We start from the raw sequence: 21478 nt of genomic DNA, 5'->3' as shown, positions 1-21478 counted from the left end.
TTCTAATTCACCATAATGTCCTTACTAAGATAGGTCATCCCTAATGCTGAGCCCACCTTTGCTGTACCACAGTACTCAAGCAATGCCTCATAAATGAGGGCCAGCAAGGCAGAAGCCCGTCTGAGGTTTATTGTGTCGCATTCTTTGGTATAGTCATGTTGCCTTTGATCAGTTGCCCTGACTCAAGAGCGTTTTGAAGTATCCCGGTTTCTCCAGGAGATATCAGTATTTGGAATTTTAGGGGCACCCTAATGCTAAACACGTGTTCCCATCCCCCAATAGGTCCAGCTAGTGGCCCTGGTCCCATGAGTGCAAATTCAAATCCTGGCCAATAACTGAAGCTAGTCCTCCTCCGGACTAGCCCTCCTGTAACATCTGTAACCCAGTGGCATAAAAAAAGCCCCTGCGGTGCGGGGGGCCCAAGCTCTGGGAACCTCCTCCTGCACTGACAGGTCCCTGGCCTGAGAACTCCAGACTGGGTCAGGAGCATGGGGGGCCCCCAAATGTATTTTGCAGGAGGGCCCTCTAAAGTTTTCATTATGCCACTGACACTACTTCAGTGTTTTAAGTATTTTGAAAAGAAGGGGGAGGGTTGTCTAAAAGAGGGATGCTTTCTTAGCTTCACTTAGATTTAAAAAAAATGCTTCCAGGACTCTTTGTGCTCAGATTAGTTCACAATGGTGAACCACTCCTGAATATAAGTGAGGCCACTTCTACTCAGGCCTCGGCTCCTGCTCAATCTGAATATATTAATGGGCCAGCCTAGCGAGAGACGGGGAATGACACCCCCACCCCCTTGGTAAAAGGGAGGTAATAAAGGCACATATGCCTCCAGTAAGGCAACTCAGGCTGCACTGGGCTGCTGGCGGCATCTGAACAACACAGATACAGCGCAAATCAGCCTCCATGCTTCCCAGAAATGCACACAACCTGCATCTGAGACACCGGACCATTGCCCGAGTGCCCGCCTTACCAATTCGACCCTCACCTCTGCTGCCAGACAGGGTCACATTCCAGCTAACTGTACTCCATTTTTTATTACACTAACAGCGAATAAAATAATATTATTTACTGTAATAAATTATAAGTGTAATTATTATAAGTGTAATAAAATTGACAAAAAACAAGGAGATTAGAGCCCCAGCTGATATTCATATGGACGAGCTGCCTATGTGTTCCTGGCACTGATTTTGCTACCTTTATGGCCAGGAGTCGCAAATGAAGTGCCAGAGGTTGCAGGGGGCAAGTCTTGTGACCCCCACATTACGTCCATGCTTATTAAATGTTTACTTTCAGTGGTGTAATAATAGCCCCCGCTGACACTGTGCACGGGCTGCAAGCGCCTGGGCTGAGAGCTCCTCATTGGGGCAGGAGCATGCGGGTTCCCCTCCATACGCTTTGCAGGGGGACCCCCCCTCAAGTCTTGTAACCCCAGTTGCTCCTTGACTGAATGTGATCTTAAAACAATCTCTCCTGGAACTGTGTGCCCCTTGTGTTTATATTTAACACTTCTGTGCATTTAAATCAATATGCGCATTATTAATAGCACGCAGAGTGATTAATCAACACCTCAATTCAGATGTGTATATTGATATGAAGCTAATCTTAATTTTCTGTTTATACTTCTGCCTGGCACTATGTGCAGCAAGATGATGTTTTTTTTATTTCTGAATTACATTAGCCTCGAGCAGGACCTACTGGAACTGTTTCCTGTGGACTTTCCTCTTGCTCGTGTTATTTCATACATTCACAATGGTTACAATTGTGCTTCCTCTGAGTCTGAGGTACAGAAGGTATTAAAGCCATTTCTTTATGTGTATTGTTTACATTTTTAGGAGCCCCACTTTCTTACCTGCACATAAAATATATATTTTTTCAAAGCTAGAACTCCGGCTCAACACTTTGGGCAATATTTATGACCGGCTTGCGACGCTCTTGCACCACGCAAAGTGGTGCATAATCGACACAAATCTAAGTCATATTTTAGAAGCCATGCAATGCCACTTTGGGTGACTTTGAATGGCTTACAAAGATGGAGTAATGTAACATAGTGCAAATCGGTGAGTTGCAGTACTCTGCACAATGGATGCATTTAATGGACGTTGTGTAGGTGGTACAATGCAACTCCCATGGTTTTTTACACATTCCCAGATTCACCAAACCTGAAAAGCCTGGGAATACGCCAGAAACATACACCTCCCAAGTGAGGCATAACATGGAGAAATATCTTTATTTCTCCTCGTTTTTTCCTCCTCTTATGTGTGCTGCATAAAGAGGAAAAAGCCTCTCAGGACTGTTTGTGTGAAGGAAGGTGCTCCTTCCTGCACAAAAGCAGTCCTGCCCACAACACAGGCACCATTGCACCAAGGGTGCATTCAATTGCTCTAGGCTGCCAAAACGACACCAGCCCAAGGGGAAAGCACAGGAAAGCGCCGTATTGGATAAATACGGCACATTCCTGTCCTTTCCCTGTGACGCTGCAAGGTGACTTGCTGCACTGCCCTGTCCCACTAGGGTCATGATTGCAGCACTGAGGTTATAGTGTGCAAGTTGTTATAGTGCCTTTAAGTTCCAAATCCTCAACCATTCTCCTGAAGTTAGTCTTAACTGCTTGACCTGCAATCACTTGAGAGTGCAGTGTGTACAAAGGTACTAATGGTTCATAAATTGGGTTGTAGCAATACCCAGTATTTGAGGCCCAAACAGCACTCACCCTTGATTCCTCCCAGTAATAGTAGACCTTCCTAGAACCTTAGAAGAGAAACTGACATCAACCAATCACGGCTCTCTGCACTTGTCTCATCTCCTATCCTTGGCCAAAACAATACGATGACTTTATGGAAACCAAGGATGAAGGAAAGTTTAATAAACTCAATTGCAAATCCAAGTAATGAACTTTGCATAATTCACGGAAATAAAATTGCAGTTCCTTTATAATGTATGTGAAGATTATCGCCTGGCACTTGATCTGATAGCATCCTGCAAGGCTTCTTCAGAGCCCTTCAGAGTTCAGGGGCAGTTGGAAACATGGACATAACATCCTGTAAATTATATTAAAACTTATCCAAAATATGATCCATGTAAACAGCAAATGCCTAAGAATCACAAATTCTAAATAAACCACGAGTTTGTAAAGTTTTTTTTTGTTTTTAAAGAAAGAGAGCAGGATCCTGAGGCAGAGGGAGAACATTCTTGCTCCTGCAAATGGCAGTGATGGGAAGCAGGAGGACTATTATTCTTTGACAGTCCCCCCTGTGCCCTGTTTTCTGCCCCCTTTCATGCTCAGAGGCAAAGAGCAAGCCCTGGCTCTACCCCTGCCCCCTCTATTAAATGGATTATGGATGAAGGCCAGTAAAGACATAGGGCCCGATTCACAAAGGTAAAATAAGATGCAAATCTAACTTTATGACGTTCTGTATTCGCAAAGGGCATTTACAAGTAGTAAATACCCTTTGTGAATACCGAAAGTTGAACTTTTGTGAATACTGAAAGTCATAAATTTCAACTTTTGATATTCACAAAGGGCATTTCCTACTCATAAATGCCCTTCGTGAATACCAAAAGTCATAAAGTTAGACTTTCGTCTCAGTTTACTTTTGTGAATCGGGCCCAAAAGCTCCACATCAGGTGAGCTCCAGTCCCTGGAGTGCCCTCACTGGCCACTTCCCTGGTGAGCGCCAGAGGTCTGAAGGCTCAGGTGAGCAACTAGCCCACAAAGAAAAGGCCATCAAGGGGAGGAGGAATAACCCAGATCAGGGTCCGTAATTGAAGGACACAAGCTCTTTGCTCTTTTTTGCAAAAGGAAGGTGCTGGAAGCAGCGCAATGAGAGAGCCTTAAGGGAGCCTGGTAAGCCCCCAGAAATGTGCGTCTGGGTTTTGGCAGTTCAAAGGTAGTGGGGGGCCTGACCATGAATCCACAGTGGTCAGTCCAGCACAATCCATGAATTGGGTGGCAAAGATCAGTTGTTGGACCTGTTCACCATGAAGACCCCATCCACCCATCGACACTGCAACAATGGGCATGAGGCAAGAGGTTAACAGCACAACGTGTGTATTCTATTGTGATCCAAACAGTGCACAAAATATTGCAATGGTAGATTCCGGCAATCAGTGAGAAAATAAGGGACACCCACAACCAGCAGGGCAAAAGGGGAAGGGTCGTCCCTATCCCCATGAGTCTTTGGAATACCAAACAGCCGGGACTTCAAGGGTCAAAGAAGGACCAGTGCCTGCTTCCGAAACAGTAGCAATGGGATGCCTAAACGAGTTGACCAACGAGGTGCCAAGTTCTTCGATGAAGGTCATAGGTGGGGAGCGGAGCCTAGCTAGAAGGTAGCTGACAGCTGATTGGTCTGGATAGCAATGCCTTGTCTGGGTAACAATGCCGTCAACTGGTTGTTTCCAATATAACATTTTGTAAGTTAAATTGACTACTTTTTGCCTGCACTGAGTCGATTTGACCTAATTAAAATGTTTAATGTGAACTGACAAATATTGGATGTAAAATTAAAACTCCGCCTCATTTTCTTCCACTAACTAAAGTGTGGTCCCTGTCGTTTTGCAGTTGGTCTCAGTGGAGCATCAGTAGGGGGAGAGTGTTACTGGCTTGAATGATGGAGCTATGGCTGTCTCCGACTGCAGGATAGCCCAGCCATGGCACATCCTTGACAAGGAACATCAGAGGGAGGACTGGAGTTTTCAAAACACCACATAGTCAGGTCGAGTTAATTTGAACTGTGACTTCATGAACTGCATAATTTTGCAACTAAGTAGCATTATAATAAAGAAAGCCCACCCCTATTATATTAATTACATATAGTACAACCAGTCAACTTAGTATGTTTAAATTATAGAACCCCAGTTGGTGAAAGCCTGAGGAGAACTAACCAGTTTTTGAATCAGTGAACTTCAGGGAGTACAGAGCAAAAAAATTAACACAGCTAGCTATGACACCACTGTGTTGGATGCCTATAGCGTGATCCTCTGGGTTGAGGGGCGTCCCCCACTTGAACTCGATAGAGGTGGTTGAAATTGATACTCAATCAAATTCTTTTTTTAATTGAGTTTTCAAATTTTTCCATTAGTCCTTACGATTGAATTTACAACTGCCCAATGAATTTCGGGCTATGGCCCTTCATCAGGGGCGTGGTTCCTCTAATAACTCTGTAAGTTACATCCAATGTGACCTCAAAGTGATGTTCAACAATATTAGAAATTACATCGGTAACTGAGTGCGAGTGAAATCGCCCTTCTCGACGAGGCTACAGCCCGAAATGCATTGGGCAGTTGTAAATTATGATACAGAACAAAGTGTGAAAAATGTATCATAATGATGGAATTATGATCATCAATTGTGAAGACTAATGGAAAAATTCAATAAACTCAATTGAAAAAAGAATTTGATTAATGATTGTCAATTTCAACCACCTCTATCGAGTGCAAGTGGGGGACGACCCTCAACCCAGATGATCGTGTTATAGGCATCTTTATTATCTATCCTCACACTCAGGAGGATTTACCCACCTGCACCACCAACTCAGTCTTAATTTTCTTACATTCGGACACATTTGAGTGCGCTTGTCTACCTTACTTTCACCACTGTATTGGAGCCATGCAAAGAAAATTTGCTCTGCTGTCTGCATTGTGTCTCTTCTATATCTGAGGGAATGTTCAAGCCCGGGCTGCCTGCTTATTCCATCGGGCATTTTCCCAGTAGGAAGGAGCTGCTGAAGCTCAGTTTTGAGGGCAGAAGGCCACTGCTGACACCTCTGCCACTTTCCATACCTCTACCAGATAATTACAGCAGGTACACTGGTAGAGGTGGGTGAGCCACTGAAAGCTGGAGTCAGACTTGGGCCAGGTGCCTGGCTCTGTCTCAGACTGAGTACCATGAGCTCAAAATAATCCAAGAGTTTTACAAGAGGCCATGCGATTTAGCAGCTGGGGTTGCCACCCTGGGACACGGGGAAGCTGATTTAAATCCTGGCCTTGGCTCAGCATCCTGTGAAACCCCACAAATCTCCCTGTGCCAAAAGATTGTAGTGTAGTCTGTGTCTTTTGTGAAGCACACATATGTCCTTGAACAAGGTTCACACTATGCAAACCTGCCAGAAATAAAATGTGGATTCTACCTGTTACCCAGGGCCGGACTAGCCGTAGCAGGCACTGGGCGTTTTCCTGGTGGCCTGGAAGATTTGGGGTGGTTTTGACAGGTAGGGGCCGTTTTTGTTACTCGGGGCTGATTTTGCAGTATTGCTCCAATATCGGCCGCCTGTAACAAAAGCGCAGCAGCAGTGTTCTTCCCCTCATCCCCCCCCCCCGACAGGTCCAACGTAATTGCCAAGGCTGATTTGCATTCCCAGTCCGGCCCTGCTGTTACCCACACCCTTATCTTATCATCCAAGAATTAAGCAGAAAGCATTAACATTTGATGCCTCAAAGATATACTCAACTAGTGGAAGAATTACACAGTGTGAGGCTGAAAAATCTGCGATCAATCACGGCATCCCTGCTTGAACAAATTGTGTGATTCCTAGCAATACTTTATTTCACCAAGCCTTCCTTTTGTTTACCTTCAAATATGTGAGTTCAGAATGCATGCTGTACAAAATCCTCTCTTGCGTTTGCTTTAATAGTCTATATTGTAGCGCTATCAATAATAACAATCTAGCCCACATATATGGTACACATGACCGCTGAAGTCCCTCTTAGTTCACTAATAGCATTCTAATCAGGTTGGGGCAGGAATGTTACTCAGTTCATGTTTAGGAACTCTCACTTTCAATAAATAGTTCTCAATGCAAAGACATGATAATCTGTTGTACTAAGGTGAAACATTTTCACATGTTAAAGTAATACACATTCTGATATTTGAAGACAACTTATATTCTAATATACCATCCGTTGCATGATTTACAGGGTCAAGGTCATATTTACCGGAATGGTGGTGAAGGGCAGCGCATCAAGCTACCTTGCTGCACTGACTTGCGCCACAGGGAAAGGGCAGGAATGCACTTTATTTATTCAGTACGGTGCATTCCTGTCCTTTCCCACTTCGCTATGCTGTTTCAGCAGCCTAGCGCCAATGCAGGCTCCTTGCACCATATTGTAAGGGTGTCTGCGTTACAGTCAGGATTGCTTTTGCACAGGAAGGGTCACCTTCGTGCACAAGAACAAGCTATAGAGTCGTTTTCCTTTTTTCTTGCGATTTCCACACATTGAAAGAGGGAAAAGTGAGGAGAAATAAACATTACTCCTCGTTAGGCCTCACTTGTGGAGGCGTACGATTTTGAGGCATTTCGGGGTTTACAAGGCCTTGTAAATCTGGTAAAGTGTCAAAAACCATGGGCTTTGCATGGGAACACCCTCCACATGCCCACGGACCGCCTCTCTTGCGCAGAGTAAGGCAATTTAGCGATTAGTGCTGCTTTGCATTTCTCCTTATTTGTGAAGCCATTCAAAGTCACGCAAAGTGGCTTTGTGTGGCTTCCTAAATATGACTTGGGGCTTTGTGTTACACATGTACTACTTTGCATGGTGCAAGCATGATGCAAGGACCTCGTAAATATGTCCCTCAATGTTTTCAGGACTCGGCTTGTGAACGGGCTCCTAGAGCCAAAGCAAAACCTTGGCTCGGCTCTGGCTCGGCTCTCCCTGTTAGCCAGTTAGATTGCCCACATCTACACAGCGGGTTCTTTAGCTGGGAGAGAGGAAAATGAGAGAGGAAAGAGAAAAGGAGAAGGAAAATATAGAGGAACAGAGCAGGATGGGCTTATGAACATTTTTGTCAGGGCTGCTTTGGGTTCCTAGTTTGGCCCTGGGATGGTTGCACTAATGCTGTACGTCAACCACGTCATAAACAAGGTGCATTCTTTATTCTCTGTTTTGTGTCTAAGGGAAGCTTGCACTGCTGCTTTTCTGCACATGTTAAGGGACTCTCGGAATGTTACTTAAATGTTAGCATTTCACATGTTCTGAGTTTGAAGAACGTCTCCCAGCTGCCTGTGTTGTACATGTTCCCCATCTGAGGAAAGCATTCACAGCGGCACAGGTTAGTAAATAGGAATTCACTTGGTAGAGCAATATGTTACAGAAAAAAATTGGAAGCAAATCAGTGTTTCTGTCTCAAAGCCTTATAAGGCCAGCCCGATGCTGTCAAGTTAATTATTCAGTGTCCCTTTTCAAGTTATAAAAAGAGCTGGAAAAAGAACAACTTCTAAAGGGGGAAATAGAAATGAAACAGTTTCTGTTGGAATTAAATGAGTCGCAGTGGTATTTCAGGCGCCGTTTACACGTGAGGCGCCATTTGCAAGCATTTTACAGCAACTTGAAGTAAATTGAGGTCTTCGTCGAAGAGGGAGTTTAATTAGTAACCAAAATCCACCCACCCACGTTCCGCACTGCAGAAACACGGGAATTATGGTCAAAATACATATTATGAGCGTCTCCAGAACCAGCCGCGAAGCGGAGAATGGATTCCCTTCGGCGACAAGCCTTGCTCTGAGAAAAAGAAAAAGAAACAACATTAGAAATTATTTTATGTCATCACTGGAATAGTTTTTCTTAGGTATTTTTTCATTGACTTACACTCCGGTTGTTGGACGGTGCACGAGGAGTACGTTGCCATTGGAGATTGTTCAGCACAGGGGAGGGTTATCCCCACTTCAACAACAGCGATAAATGAGGCATAGACAAGGCAGCTGCCTTGGCCACCACCAGGCTACCCATAGAAGCATCAGGCGTGCGGCTATCGAGGATGGTGATAACAAGATTTCACTTTACACCGGTCTCAGCCATGGGCGTCCGCAGAAATTTTTCCAGGGGGGGGCGAACCTGGCAAATGAAGGAGCGTGGCTAATGTTAATGGGGGCGGGGCTAAAATGGCAGACAATCCGGATCGGGTAATGTTCAGGCCAACCTGAGAAAAACAAGCATTGGCATAGCCAATAGGTCTCGCCTTTGGGACCTTATGACTGACTCACTGACTGAAGAACTTATATAGCGCACTTCTGCCAAGGCGTCTTGGCGCTGGGTAAGTATGATGCCGGCAGTATAAGTATTTAGTTCTGCAGCAGGTCCCAAAGGCGAGACCAATTGGCTATGCCAATGCTTGTTGTTATATCTGGGCATGTTGAGAGGCTAGGGGACTGGGTCTCGATGTCAGGTTGGGAGCACAGCAATGACCTACTCAATGTGAATGCGTAGATAATACAACCGGAGGGGTGAAATGAAAGGTTCACTACCAGGAATAACAGGAAAGTAGAAAGTTAGGCTGGTTAGAAAGGTAAGGAGGGGTAGAGGCAGGCATGGTGGTGAGGGGAAAAACAGATGCATGCTAGGAGAGCGCTGTGAGGGAGTGAGGTGAAATGGGAAGAGGCACTGAAGGTCGGTCGGGTAAAGACCGTAGTGAGGCAAACAGAAGGGTAGCAAGGGGTGAAGGGTAGACAAAGAAGTGAGGTGTAGAAGTAAAAGATTCAGGAGCAGAGACAGGTAAATCAAAGCTGGAGAGGGGAGAATAACGCAGTCGTAGAACCAGAGAGGGCCAGGTAGAGAGAGGGAGAGGTGTGTCAGAGACAGGTAGAGACAGCTGAGGAAGAGGGAATAATAACGACTGAGGTAGACAGGCGAGGTAGAGGGGTGCGTTGATATAAAGGAAGTGCAGAGATGTGTCACAGATGTTACTGAAGAGGAAAAGAAGTAGAGATATTGAGAAAGAAGTAAGGCACAAAAAGAAGTAAGGGGTGAACAGAGGTAGAACGAGTGGAAGGGGAGAGAACACGTAGAAGATGAATGGCAGGGTAAAATGAGCAATCAGGCAGTGAGTGTGAGGAGTGGGATACAGAGGCATATGTGGCAGTGAGCGCGAAGTGCGGGGTACAGAGGGATATGTTGTGGCAGTTAGCGCAAGGTGTGGGGTACAGAGGGATATGTCGTGGCAGTTAGCACGAGGTGTGGGGTACAGAGGGATATAAGGCAGTGAGCGTGGGCAGGGCCGACTTTAGCGCTCGTGGGGCCCAGTGCGATAATGCTTTTTGGCACCTCCAATGACCACCTCCACTACAGGTTCTTTATAACCATCCTTTCACAGCGCCCCTCAAGCCTCCGTAACCATTCAGTCTCAGGTGCATTTAATTCATTTTATAGCGCCGCTCCTATCAGTGTAAGGTGTCACAACACTTTACATCACACAGATTACATAGAGACAATCAATCATAGGTGTGTAAATCAGTGCATAGGAAATGTTACATAAGAGAGAGGACAAGAAGGTGTAGGAGTCACATGTCATCCATACAGGTAGGCAGGATAGTTTAAGAGTGCTTGGTCAGGAGAATCAGAAACCTAGAATTTAAAACCTAGCACCATGGATGGGGGGGGTTCTATTTATTAATAAGAATTGATTTCTACCCAAATTAACCCATTTTGCCACATTAGGATAATGAAAAACTGGGGGGAAATCATATCGCTCTAGCCCAGTTTGCATGCATCTTTGCTAACAGTTACTTGCTCACTGTTCCACATTAGGATTTTAACTCATAAAGAGTTATCAACAATATGGTCTCTCTGACAAAAGTGTGACCCACTGACCTATTTACATTACATTATACGCACTTTGTGAGCTGCACGTTCTTTGCAGCAAGCATAGTAACCCTCTGCGCTACCTTAGGATGAGTAGAAACTTCCACTACACAAAACTTTGATCTCTCCCTCACTCTAAGGAAGTGCATTAATCACTGCAGTCATTTAGACATTTTTATAGGTGGCTGAAAGTTTCTAGGAGTCCAGGAAAGAAGCAGGTGCTTTTAAAATCATCATATTAGGGCCCCCTACATGAAGTCAGCAGCCGGTGCGGTGGCACCGGTCGCACCGCCCTAGAGCCGGCCCTGAGCACGGGGAGTGGGATACAGGGGGATATGAGGCAGTGAGCGTGGGGAGTGGGGTGCAGGGGGATATGAGGTAGTGAAACACAGGGTCGGGACGTCCTGCCAGACATGATAGGGTGCATACTGGCAGATAGATATGTTATTGACACAAGTCTGTGTACGTTTTAGTGGGATCTGAAATCCGGTCTATGCTGCAACCTCAGTTTTTGACTTGGGAGAATAATGCATCGCCCCCCCCCGAACTTCATTCAGAAGACCCCTTGCTCTCAGGCTACAGAGTGTTCAGGGCCGGCTTTAGCGCTGGTGGCGCCCTGTGCGACAAAGTTTGTTGGCGCCCCCCACGGGCGCTCCCCACAGACTCCCACACTACTACCCTTTAACAGTACAGTACCCCCTCAAGTCTCCATAACCACTCTCTCTCAGATGTATTTAATAGTGTCACCTGTACCAGTTTAGGGTGTCAGAGCACTTTACATCGCAAACACTACTCAGATGCAATCAATCATAGGTGTGTAAATCAGTGTATAGGAAATGTTACATAATACAGAGGACTACAAGGTGTAGGAGTTGCATGTCATCCATACTGGTAGGCAGTATAGTTTAAGAGTGCTTGGTCTGGAGAAGCACAGACTCAGAAAGTAAATCAGAACCCGATGGTTGGAGGTTACATTTCATAATGATGATTTTTTTTTACCGAAAGGATCTCTCTGACAAAAGCACTGACCTATTTAAACTATATGCATTTTGTGATCTGCATGGTACACATTCTTTGCAGCACACACATTAACCCTCTGTGATACATAAAATGAGTTAAAAATACCACTTGACAAAACTCCTTTTCTCTCCAGGAAGAACATTAATCACCAAGTTATCTTGACATTTTTATTTTTGTATGACAATTTCGGAGGTGCTTTTAAAACCATAAAATACTTCCAAATAGGCGTCCCCTCGAAGAGTCAGCACCCAGTGCGGTGGCACCGGTTGCACCGTCCTAAAGCCGGCCCTGAGAGTGTTAAAAGGAGGTCTTAGTGTCCAGACCTAACCACTTGTGCTTGTGGCGCGCAGCTCAAACCGGCCATTGTCATTCTGTTTGTGGCAATCAGCCGCAGACAGAATGACAATGGGCGGGAGGGGCAGCGAGGAGGAGTGCGAGGAGCCCCATCAGGGAGTTGAGGCCTCTGGCAGGGAACACCTCTGCTCCCTGCAGGGCCCGTAATCCGGACAAAAGGCGTCCGTAAAAGCATAAGTGGCCACAGGGGGGGCAAGCAGGAGCGTCCGGGGGGGGGGGGGCAAGCGCCCCTCCTTGCCCCCCCCTGCGGACGCCCATGGTCTCAGCAGTGGGATCAGTGGCGGCTCCTCCATTAAGGCGGAGGAGCGTCGCCCCACTGCCTGGAAGCAGCAAAAGAAAAAAAATGATAATAACTAATGTTATTATCATTTTATTTTGTCCCCCTGCTGCGGCAGCTTGCGTGAAGGAGCGGGGCGGGGCTGCAGAGCAGGGGAGGAGTGGTAGAACCCGCCTAAGTGCGCAATGACTGTTTGGTGGGCCCTCTCGGGCCGCCCAATACAGTCATGCGCACTTTCCCTGTTCTCCATGCAGGCTGCATTATAGCCTGCATGGAGAACGTGCCCACCCCTACAGCCCCTGGCTGAACGCCGTGACCAATCACAATGCTGCATTGCAGCGTTGTGATTGGCTGCGGTGAGCATGGGACCCCTGGTGCTTCCTCTTTCTCACAAGAAGCCAGGAAGAGGACGCAGGAGAGGCAGCCGGGAGATAAGTGACTTTTTTTTAGAGTGATATCCCCACCCACCCCTTAGAACTGCTGCTTCCAGACCGCAGCTGCGACTGCTCTCTGTCCATTCTGTGGAGGTCCCTGTTAGTCCACAATAGCTCCACACCAGGGTTCTGTGTCGGTCTAACAAACACAAACCGCCCTCAAACAGTTCAATAAGGGCCTGCCTAGTACTTGCGATTCCTGCATCTAAACCCATTGGTTGAGCCGGTGTTCGTAGACCAATGAGCGCAGCACTGAGGTCTCACCCAGTTCTTAATATGGAACTGTGCAGCACAGTTTCTTAACAGACAGAGATCCAGAAAGAGGAATAAGCCAGGAGGGTACCTTTTATCTATGACAAGTCTACAGACATTTCATAAAGTGTGCCTGCTACTAATTGTATGGGCTAAGAAATACACGTGCCATGATTCAGATTGGCTGTTTGCATAAGGAACACCTGCACACTGGCTCAATATTAAGGAAGGGTGCTTGCAAATACACTTTGCGGAAATTTCCTGACACTTTGCGCCCGGTTTGTGTCACAAAAGTGACGCAAACTGGGATTTAGGGGAAAATGTACTAAAATGTGACGCAATGCAGCAAAGCATCCAAAGCTGCTGCATTGTGTCAAAGAGAGAGTAGAAATCAGCGGCATATTGTCTAAGCTATGGAGTTATTTTCTGTCCCTCAATGCTAATGCCTTTGGACTGCCATGTGCCAATGTACATGCACCAGCAACGTAGTGCAAGGGCATGTGCCTTCTGTCAAACATAGGATATGTATTGGAACGCGTGCCTTCCTGTGCAAATACTGTTTTAAATAATACTTTTTCAGCTTTGTGTGTGTGCTGTGGAATGCATCACACACACACTGGCATAAGGAAACTTCAGGTGGCCCCCTTGTAAACTACATGGAGGGCCTCCTTGACACATGTAGCGCTAAGCAGCACATAGAGCAACTTTGCATTACTTTGGCCTTACTTTCCAATGCAAATGCTGATTTGTGTTGAAAGCAAATCCCACTATAACACTTTGCACTGAGTTTGCTTCCAAAAGTAAGACAATCCTGGTGCAAAGTGTTAGAAAGTCTGGGTCTTACTTACCTTTTTTAACCCCTTCAGCGCGGCGCGGATTACCGCGCTGTGCTGAAGGTTCTATTGCGCGGGCAGGGCCATGACGGAGCGGTTCCGTCATACGCACAGCACAACCGATGCGCATGATGGAACCGCACCGTCATGCACATCGAAAGGGTTAAAAATATATATTTATTGATTTTTTGTAAGGTATGGGTAACATTTGATCCAAAATAAAATTGATCGAGACGTAAATATGATACACACTTTATCTAAGGGCAAGACCAAATGTAAGCAATAATAAAACCCTAGGTCTTACTTTCAAATGTAAATCAAGATTTGCATTATAAAGTTGCCAAAAGTAGAGCAAAGTTGCACTATGCGCTGCTTTGAGTTATTTTGCAACAAGGTGGCATTCCATGGATGGTCCATGGGCTTTCCCATGCATATACTCATGGGTTTTAACTCATATCCCTATATACTAACAACTATGGGCCTCATTTACGATATTTTGATGCATGACAGTGCAACAAGCCTCCCTACTGCCCTGCCCTGCTTCAAAAGGCATGGGCATGAATGTATTGTATCTACAAGATACGATCCACTCCTGTCTTTTTCTCCTGTGCTGGCGGACAATGGGCTGCCATGCGCCAACGTAGGCACCTTTGCACCATGATGGAAGGGTATCTGCGTTGTAGGGGTGATTGTTCTTATGCAGGAAGGGACACTTTCCTGCACAAAAGCAATCACAAGAGATGTTTTCCTCTTTCTATGTGTGCTGCAGAATGAAAAACAAGGAACAAGGAAAAATAGAGGTATTTCTCCTCGTTGCACCTCCCTTACGCCTCCCCTGGAGAGGCGTAGTATTGTGACGCATTCCCAGGTTTACAAAACATTGTAAATCTGGGAATGCATTAGGTTCCATGGATGTTGCATGGGAACAGCAAACGGTGGCTTTACTCGGCCTGGTAAATATGGGCAGGCACACTGCTTCGTCAGTGCATCAAAAAAAGGGACGCACCAGCGATGCATGGGACTGGTAAATAAGCCCCTGCAGATGGATTTGTGCCAAAAACGTACCCCTCCTTGAGGCAAGCATAACGGATGAGAAATGTTTTTATTTCTCCATCATTTTCAAACTTTGTATGTGTGCTTCATTGTACAGCACACATACAAAGTGGGAAATATGTTTAACTTCATCAAATCAGAGTATTTTTTACTGGAAGATGTCCCTTCCAGTATAAAACCTATGCTAGACAGAACATGCACACCCTTGCACTGAGCAACGGTATGCGTATTGGTGCATAGGAGACTTAGATGCACCAGCAGCAGTGGAAAGAAGCAGTGCCATTTCTTATGAACATGGGCAAATTCACAAGGGAATGGCGAAATGTGCCATTAAACAAACATTGCTAACGTCACGCTCTACAATTCTGAAAATGCAGGGATGCGCCGTATTCACAATAATGCGGTGCACCCTTGTGTTTCCCATAGCGCTAGTGATAAATCTAGCTGCCTAGTGCCAACGCAGGCAAACTTGGACCATAATGCAAGGGTGTCTACATTGGGGGGAATGTGGAATGTTTGTTTATGTGCAGGAAGGTGTCCCTTCCTGCACATAAACAAATCATGCTTTGTAACTTCATTATGCAGCACACATAGAAGTTGCAAATCATCATTTTTTAAATGATTCATGGAGTTTTGCTGTTTTATATGTGTGCTGCCCAATGGAGCATGAAATGGGTTCTAATTTACAAGGTGGCTTTAGGCCAAGTTCAGTGGATTAACGCTGCCTCGTGAATAAGACAAAGGGTTTATTGCTACTGGAATGTCGGAAAACGTGACATTCCGGTGGCGGTAAGGACCTGTAAATATGCCCCTATGTTCCTCTCTCCCTTTGATGCAGTGTTCGTTACGTCAAAAATTAGTCATTTTTCGCCTTTTTTCATGTTTCCATCCCAGAAATCGTTTAATCTTGCAACTGTGTACTTGCCCAGATACCTCCCTGCTGCCAAAGCCATGTCTGCCTTATTTCTATGCCATTCTCGGTGCTACATCAACTCACAGGCACGTTCTGCACCCCCACCACCTACCACCGTCCCCTCCCGTCCCCTCAGCTCGCCTTCCCAGATCTCTCCACCAGTCATTATTTCTCGTAGTGCTCTCGGAGCGGCAGACGCTAAAATTGTTCAATGAAATCGACAATGCTAATTCAACATTCACAGCCCTAAAGTAGAGCAAGCCTGCACCTCCGGAGTCCTCTTTTAAAACAAGGTGCAGGTTGAAATTCGCCTCAAATTTGTTTTTCACTAACACTGTTCATCAATGCAGCTCTGCAGTGTTGGACTGTGAGGAAAATAGACCCAGGCCTGAAAATAAAATGTTGCCCCAATAGCGAATCAGAAAGCTAAAAAAAAGTCTTTCATGTATGCAAAATCGGACACTTTTAAAGTTGTAAATACACTCATGTGTGTTTTGCAAGATATGGAAGACTGCAAGTATTTGTGCTTTCTGCAGACCATGTTTGTGCTACTGTCAGGGAAATCAACAGTAAAAACCGGCCTACAAGACAATAAAACAGGACACAAACATAAGAAGACAGCCCACACACTGACCTATCAGATCTGCTCATTGGGCACTGTCAGATTGCCCTATAGGTAGGGCCAATGGAATTATGCTATTGCGCAGCCGCAGCGACCTTTCCTTAATTGTAGATTTGCCATGTTTGCCACATAATCCATCATCTTCCGCATAATCTGCAGATTTTAACAAAATGTGTTTCTTGCTTAAACGATTCAAAAGCTACTAAAAATGCAGCAACTCGTGTTGCAACGTAGTGGAAGGCCCTTTACAAAGCAGGACGGTCTGCCTTCCTATTGCTTATTGCTGTATTCTTGCCACATAATTTATTCAACCTTGCCACACAATTTGGCCCTCTCCTGCAACATAATTTCAGTGCCCCTGCCAGTAGATACTGCAGCTATGAAATATTGATTCAAGTTCTGCCTCAGTCAAATGGTGTGACCCCAGGGTACCCTTAGTCAATTTACTGGTGGTAAATTACAAAATTGACACTGTAGCCATATGCGCAAATTATACCTACTTGAGTACACTAAACTAAAAAAAAACAGTCACTGTAACCCGCCTCACCCCTTGCGCCTCGCAGTGGCTGTCTATTAAAACTCGTTGAACACTTGGGCTAAGTGCTTGAAAATGGAATTTGGAAGTGTAGGCGCATGGTACTGAATACTGAGAAGTGTCGGTACTCTCTGATTACTACTGCACCTCTGCCGAGAAGTGCAGGTACTCTCACTTGCCGATGAAAGCAGCGAAGGCTCGCTGTATCTGCTCATTTACCCCGACGTTCCCTTTACTGTGGGTTTCTGCCTCGCTGACTGCCCACAGTAGAACCTTCCCAGGTCCCTCCACACACACCCCTCTCCTCCCCCGCCCATTGCGCAAGTTCCGCTCTTGAGGCAAGATAATACTTTTCCTTCCACTTCCCAGACGACTAGTCCATGTTCTTTACCCCTCTCTCAACAGTGCATGTTATGCCTTCTAACCCAAGCTGCACCCCTCAACACTCCATACCGCATACACTGAACACCTCATTGCTAAGAGGCGCTTTATTCTGAGCGCCTTGTCCCCGGCGCCCTCGGCGCGTCACACCCAGCCCTTAGCACACAATTCCATTCACATCAAAACTCCGTGCCTTGAGGTGCGTACCCTGAACCCTCAAAACTCCCAGTCTTGCACCCTCGACAAAAGACAATCTGCACCCAGCATCCTCACCAGCACTCCACGTTCGGCACCGTGCGTCCCCGATGCCAGAGACCCCGAGGCTGACAACCCTGCGCCCTCAGCGCTCCGAACCTTGCTCCCGGGGCGCCATGCAACCTGCCACCTGCACCGACAGCGCCTCGTGCCATGCGACCTCGGATACATGAGAATCACAACCTCTCATCACCTCCGGCCTGCGCTCTCGGAACCCGGCCATACCCTGTCCGCACCTCACGCCTTTCGCTTCTCAGTACCACCTGCCGCGCGTCCCCAGCCCCTTCTGACCTCCCCCTTCGACACTCTATGCTTTGCATCCTCAGCAGCTAGTGTTCTACAGAACTCAACCTGAGCATCCTTAGATTCCACGCTCTGTGTACCCGGCAGCAACCACAGGCAGGGCACTACCCTGGCCGGAAGGGTGGGGTCAGAGTCGAGAGCAGGACCCTGGGGAGGGTTGGGTGACATTGATCACTCCAGCCAGCAATGACCAATGTTCATCGGAAGGAGGGGACAATCCTGTAGGGACAAAGCGCCAGGGATAGAAGAACTATTCACCCTTGAAAGAAACCAAAAGAAGGCTTAGGAACCGGCTAGGCGCCATTCCACCCCCGGGACCCTCTTACCTTGAGGGAGCACGGCCAGGCGCTGACAGGAGGCGGAGCGCGACAAAAGAGTCGCCAACACTGACTTCAGCGCAGACTGAGGAGAGCGGGACGGAGGCTGCGAGAGGCGGTTAATGAGATGCGCGAAGGCGGCCCGAATGAGAGGGGGAGGTGAATGAGGCGAGATGAGGCGGAGCAAGGCAGAAGGAAGAGAAACGGGGAAGAACGGCGGAGAAGGGGCAGAGCCGACCAAATTCCACATGTTTTTTGCTCACAGAACAACAGGATAATGCAGTTGGGGGCGTTAAGCGAGAATAGGGAGGGACTGCATGTATCTGCGGCAAATGAGATGGACACGCATGTGAAGTACAGACTGACAGCTGAAAGGCGCGGTGAAGGAGCAATGATGAGTACCCTCTTCACACACGTTCCAAAAATCACTTTTCGACCGGATTTTTTCCCTTAGTGCTCTGTTCACTCTGAAGAGAGGCCAAGGGTTGAATGAGCATTATTCTGAACCCTGCTATGCAAGGCGCTAGTCCTAAAATAAGAAGAGGGGGGCAGTCACGACTTGCTGGCAATAAAAAGTGGTGGTAGGGGGGGGGGGGGAGACGTTTTAATGCATGGGCAAAGTGGGCTGTGGCCCAGGGCCTCATCCTTTCAGTCAGCTCCATTCTCCAGAGTTTTGCCCTAATGACCTTGAATATTTCTTAAACAGATTGTTTTAAATACGGTTTTCCTTAAATTTATTTTTGATGTACCTGATGTGTGAGAGTCTAGTTCATCCATTTTGCAGAGAAATGTTGTGTTTATGTTTCATGCAATATACATAAAAAAGTTTCTTTTAGATCAAACAAGGCCTAACATATAAGACATGGGAGGGCGTCACAGAGATTATTTGCAGTGATAATGGTGAGCTGCTGCTGTGTTACAATATTGAAAACACTCATAACTATCCCTGAATATTAGATGTAAACACATTTAGGGCCTAATTTATGAGAAGTGTTGCATCTCTGTGTGAAAACAGGGATGCATCACTTCTTAGTGCGCCCTCCTTGCGACATGATGGATACGCCATATTTACTGTATGACGCATCATGTCGCAAGGAGTTACAGACACGTCAGTATTTCTGACGTATTTGTGGGCGCAAAAGTGATGCATTGCTGGGGTGTGTCTGAAAATAGACGCAACTCCAGAAATGTGTCCTTTCAAATGGGACAAGCCCCATGTGAAAGGGCCTGCATCAGTCTTATGCCTGCCGTGAGGCGGATGTAAGATATTGACGCAATGACGTCCTAGAAGTGGCAAACTGAGTTCTCATAGATTTCAATGCGCCACTTCTACGAGGCTTTTTGCGGGGGAACCCCCACCCTGCATACATTATACCTGGTGCAGGTATATGGTGCAGGGGTTTACAAAGTGACGCATCTGATTAGATGCGTCACTTTTAAATAGGGCGCAACATCGCAAATGTTTTACGCTGCCGGTGCGTCACAAAAAATGATGCACTGGCGGCATGAAAGTAAATCAAGGCCTCATAAATAAGGCCCCTAGAATTTGGACGAGTGTTCCTTTGCACTGTCAGGGACCTAATTAAATGAAATGAAATAGTGTATTTAAAAAAGTGTGCAGCTACTCAGACTAGAGTGTCGTGGACTGTGACAGGAGGAGGAAAACGGGCGTAAAAGACCCATCAGTTTCTAAAAAGCCAGGTTTTCAAGTTCTTCCTGAAAGAGAGTAGGTCTGTGGTTAGTCTCAGGGAGTCTATTCCACAATTTTGCGCCTAGAAAGCCGAAGGATCTGCCTCCAGTGCGAGCACGCCATATTTTAGGCACTATGGCCAGGTTGGCATTGGAAGATCTTAGGGGTCTAGATGTGTAGCGATTAACGTGCTTATTTAGGTAGCCTCTTCTAAGCCGTGGAAAGATTTAAAGAAGATGGTCATCGCTTTGAAGCTGATTAGTTCTTTTATGCGGAGCCAGTGTAGAGACTTAAGAATAGTGGGTCATACTAGATCTGGGTTTAGGTCTCAGGATGGCTCTTGCCGCTGCTTTTTGTACCACTTGTAGGCACTGGATAAGGGATTTGGGAAGACCGAGGTACAAGCTGTTGACGTAGTCAAGCTTTGATGTCACCAGAGCCTGCACCAGGATCTTTCTGTTCTCAAGAGGTAACAGTGGCAGGAATGTTTTTAGCATCTGGAGTATGCCAAAGGAAGCGCCATTTAGATTTTGGATTTGAAAGTGCATGGAGAGTGTCTTGTCTATAACAATTCCTACGTTTTTGACTTTCTCCTTTTTCACTGGCTGGGGCGGCAGATCTTTTGGCCACCAAGAGCGCTAGTCAGGCTTTTCTGGATTACCAAAGAAAACCACTTCAGTGTTGTCAGGATTGCACTTCAGCTGATTGATCTTAAGCCAGTTAAAAACCTTTGTGAGGCAAGACCTAATCATTGCCCAGTCACAGTCGGTTCGTTTCTCACATGTAAAAATCAGCGGAGTGTCATCAGCATAGGAAACTATTTTGGCGCCCTCTTCCTCTACCAGAAATGCAAGGGGGGATAGATATATATTAAAAAGGGTAGGACTGAGAATGGAGCCTTGAGGGACACCTACATTCATGGCCGAAACCGGGGATGAGAAAGGGGGGAGAAATATGTCCTGAGATCTTTTTGCCAAGAAGGATGACATCCATGTTAAGGCGCTCCCTCTCAGGCTGATGTTAGCAAGTCCCTCCAGGAGCCTCTCATGTGGGACCGTATCGAAGGCAGCCGACAGATTGAGCAGTATCACAACAGCCTTGCCTCCCTGGTCCAGCTTACCCTTGAGAAATTCAGTCATTTCCAGCTGAGCGGACTCCGTACTGTAATTAGCCCTAAAAGTGGATTGGGACTCATGAAGGAGCTTCCCATCTTCAATGTGCTTTTGGAGGGCATTGTTTACATGCTTCTCTAATACTTCAGAGAGGGCCGGAAGAAGGGATATTGGCCTGTAGTTGTCAGGGTCCGTCGGTATGGCAGTAGCCTTTTTAATCAGCGGAAGAATCTTAGCAATCTTCCATAATTTTGGCATGTTACCTAAGGAGAGGGAAGCATTAAAGAGCTGGTTTACCGTAGGGTTTATGATGGAACCTAATAGGTTCAGGATATTCTCTGGACATGGGTGAGTAGGAGAGCCAGACTTAATGCTTTGTAGAAGGGTCAGTGACTCTTCAAGCTGAAACTCAGGGAAAGCTAATAAAGATGGAGGATCCAAGAGGTGAAATTTGCTATAAGAATTGCGGGGCATATCTACAAGGCGGCGATAAAAAATAATCGTCGTTTTCGGCCGAAAAGAGGCGATATTTTTATCGCTATATCAGCAAGG

General features: G+C 46.3%; 1 long non-coding RNA gene across 1 annotated transcript; it reads right to left on the bottom strand.

Moving 5' to 3' along the window:
- Window positions 1-6525: 6525 nt before the first annotated feature.
- Window positions 6526-18198, bottom strand: LOC146861428 (uncharacterized). Its single transcript, XR_014979259.1, has 3 exons — window positions 18134-18198; window positions 8587-8832; window positions 6526-8499 (listed from the first exon to the last, which is right to left on the bottom strand). It is a non-coding gene; the product is annotated as an uncharacterized LOC146861428 (long non-coding RNA).
- Window positions 18199-21478: the final 3280 nt, after the last annotated feature.

Source organism: Triturus cristatus, chromosome 3_1, assembly GCF_964204655.1.
Source record: "Triturus cristatus chromosome 3_1, aTriCri1.1, whole genome shotgun sequence".
NCBI classification, from domain to species: Eukaryota; Metazoa; Chordata; class Amphibia; order Caudata; family Salamandridae; genus Triturus; species Triturus cristatus.
Note: the sequence above shows the minus strand (reverse complement) of the source record. Positions and strands in the feature narration are given on the sequence as shown.